Raw genomic sequence first — 3,034 nt, 5'->3', positions numbered from 1 at the left:
CCTCGCGGCGGGAAGTTGGGACCCGCGGGGGTCGCCCTCCTCCGGGACGCCCCCGGCTGCGCGGGTATCGGGGGAGGGGTCGTAAACCCTGAGGGCTTAGGGACGCGGCTTTCTAGGCCTTCGGGGTCCGTGTGGCCCAACTTTGAAAAAACTAGGAATTCCTCTCCCAGAGGTTTGATGAAAGCCCCAGAGCCGGAGCCGACACAAAACCCGCCCAACTTTCCAGGGGTTACCCCCACCCCCATGGCTTTGCTTCCTAAACGCTCCAGATTGCTAGTAACAAAAGGCCTAGTGTTTCCCTAACTCCTAATACCTTTATATAATCAAAGGTGGTTTTCTTGTAGTCAGAAAACTCAGCTGTTGAGACTAGAGAAGGCGCGGTGGAGAAAGAACCTTCAGTTCCTGCCAGCCTGGAGATTTCAGCAACGTGAGAAATGTTGGTTTCACCAGTTTTCTTCTCTCCAAGGCAAGATGATAAGCCGTGTAGTCACTTTATTGCTACAAAGGTTAAGCTGAGTTTCAAACTCAGACACCCAAGAGTTGCACATTAAAAAAAAAAGAAAAAAGGCTAAAGGTCACAATGTGTAAATATAGATATATGTGTCATATGGAGCCACTCACTGAATGCCTCAGACCAAGTAGCCACCCTAGAACCAGAATTCTGATTCTTTCCTTTTTTATATTAATTGTGCCCTATCTTCATGGGGGGCTTCCCCATGGCTCAGTTGTAAAGAATCTGCCTGCCAATGCAGGAGACTGGGGTTCCATCCCCGGGTCAGGAAGATGGAGAAAGAAATGGCAACCCACTCCAGTATTCTTGCCTGGGAAATCCCATGGACAGAGGAGCCTGGGGGGCTACAGTCCCTGGGGTGGCAAGAGTTGAACATAAGTAGAGACTAAACAACAGTCTTCATGGGACATTTTTATGGCGTTTCCTAAATGCCTGTCATCTTGAGTTAGATGGGTATATTCATTATTTATCGCTACATGACAAATTACCCCAAAACTTAGAAACTGAGAACAGCAGTTTCTGTGGGTCAAAAATCCAGCAGCATCTTAGCTGGGCACCTCTGGCTCCAGGTCTGTAGCTGGGTCTGCAGGCATCTCAAGACCGAGCTGGAACTGAAGCATCCACTTACAAGCTCACACACAGTTGTTCCCAAGATTCAGTTCGTTGCAGGCTCTGGGGCTCAGGGTCTCAGTTTCTTGCTGCAGCATATGGTTCTCCCCATAAAACTGCTCACAGAATGACAGCTTGCACACCCCCAGGATCCAAGAAAGAGCAGGTGTCCAAGAAGGAAGTCAATGGTTTTGTAAACCACAGAAGTGACATCCCAAAACTTCTGCAGCATTCAGTCTAATCTACACTCAAGGCAAGGGTATGAGGGCATAAATACCAAGAAGACCACACAAAAGGAAAGGGTGTCTTCTTTTTCTTCTCCCAGGTGGGGTGCATGGGAACAAGATAAATGATAAAGTCATGGTGAATGTCAAGAGTGACATCATTCTAACAAAGCCTACCTGGCTACTTGAAAAGAGCCTTCAGAGCATCTTTGTTGCTTAGTCGCTAAGTCGTGTACAATTCTTTTGCGACCCCATGGACTGTAGCCCACCAGGCTCCTCTGTCCATGGGATTTCCCAGGCAAGCATATTTGACTGGGTTGCCATTTCCTTCTCCAGGGGATCTTCCCAACCCAGGAATGGAATCAGAGTTTCCTGCATCTGGCAGGAATTCCTGTATTGGAATACAGGAATCTATTCCTGTGTTGGCAGGTGGATTCTTTACCACTGAGCCACCAGGGAAGCCTTTGGAACATCTTGCTGCTGCTGCTGCTGCTAAGTCGCTTCAGTCGTGTCTGACTCTGTGCGACCCCATAGACAGCAGCCCACCAGGCTCCCCTGTCCCTGGGATTCTCCAGGCAAGAACACTGGAGTGGGTTGCCATTTCCTTCTCCAATGCATGAAAGTGTAAAGTGAAAGTGAAGTCGCTCAGTCATGTCCGACTCAGTGATCCCATGGACTGCAGCCTACCAGGCTCCTCCGCCCATGGGATTTTCCAGGCAAGAGTACTGGAGTGGGGTGCCATTGCCTTCACCGCTGGAATATCTTCAGTTCAGTTCAGTTCAGTTGCTCAGTTGTGTCCAACTCTTTGTGACCCCATGAATCAGCACGCCAGGCCTCCCTGTCCATCACCAACTCCCGGGGTTTACTCAAACTCATGTCCATCGAGTCGGTGAGTTAGGGAAGTGCTATTCTTTCATTCATTTCAGCAGTAACGTTCCCTAGAGGTGGAAAGGGGGAGTGCATTTGCAACCATCTAACTAAATCTTTCCGTGTTATCACATTACTTCCCCCAAGCAAGCAGAAGAGATAGAGCCTGAGAGCTCCATTTAAGTGAGAGCCTTTATGGTCCCTACAGCCTTGCTACTCAAAGTGTGGTCTGTGGATCAGCTGCCTCAGCATCACCTGGCAATTTGTTAGAAATGCAGATACTTGGACCCTGCCCTAATCCCATCCTACAGAGTCACAAGCTTCATTTTACCATGACTCCAAGAGGCTAGGATGCACATAAAGTTTGAAATGCACTAGAATATGAGACACATTGGCCTTAAAATAATGTAACTGCAAACAGTTGAGAGACCAGCTAAAACTGTCCCTCATCTCTGTGATGGTCTGAACTAGCTCAGCAGAGAGACACCAAGTGAGCTAAGGGAAGCAACATCATTTTGCTGGGAGTGGATGAGCAGCTGAGGACCAGCAGGACAAGCTGGATGGATGACAAATGTCACCCTGCATCATCACTCCAATCCCCAGCCTGAGCTCTATGAAAACGACTAGGATTGAGAAGCAACTCAAGGGGAACCCTGAGTGTACTCAGAGGGGAACCTGAAATGTACTAAGGAAACCTGAATTACCTCCAACCGACTGAGATAAACTTTCTGCTTCTATGGCAGGAGGCGGGAAGGCAAAAATAGAGAAATTACCTTAAATTTAGAAAATTGAACTTCTTGCCAAAAAAAAAAAAAAAACCAAG

General features: G+C 48.1%; 1 protein-coding gene across 5 annotated transcripts in view; it reads right to left on the bottom strand.

Annotated features, from left to right (window-relative positions):
- Positions 1-3,034, bottom strand: part of TBC1D1 (TBC1 (tre-2/USP6, BUB2, cdc16) domain family, member 1) — a 227,872-nt gene that overhangs the window by 148,718 nt on the left and 76,120 nt on the right. The window contains exon 1 of one of the 5 annotated variants that reach the window (XM_010852419.1): positions 314-476. The exons of the other annotated variants lie outside the window; for them this stretch is intronic. The gene's annotated coding sequence lies outside the window, so the exon portion shown is untranslated. Of the gene's footprint in view, positions 1-313; positions 477-3,034 lie in introns of those variants that run through there. 5 annotated transcript variants of the gene reach the window in all.

This window comes from Bison bison, unplaced genomic scaffold, assembly GCF_000754665.1.
Source record: "Bison bison bison isolate TAMUID 2011002044 unplaced genomic scaffold, Bison_UMD1.0 scf7180017864310, whole genome shotgun sequence".
NCBI classification, from domain to species: Eukaryota; Metazoa; Chordata; class Mammalia; order Artiodactyla; family Bovidae; genus Bison; species Bison bison.
Note: the sequence above shows the minus strand (reverse complement) of the source record. Positions and strands in the feature narration are given on the sequence as shown.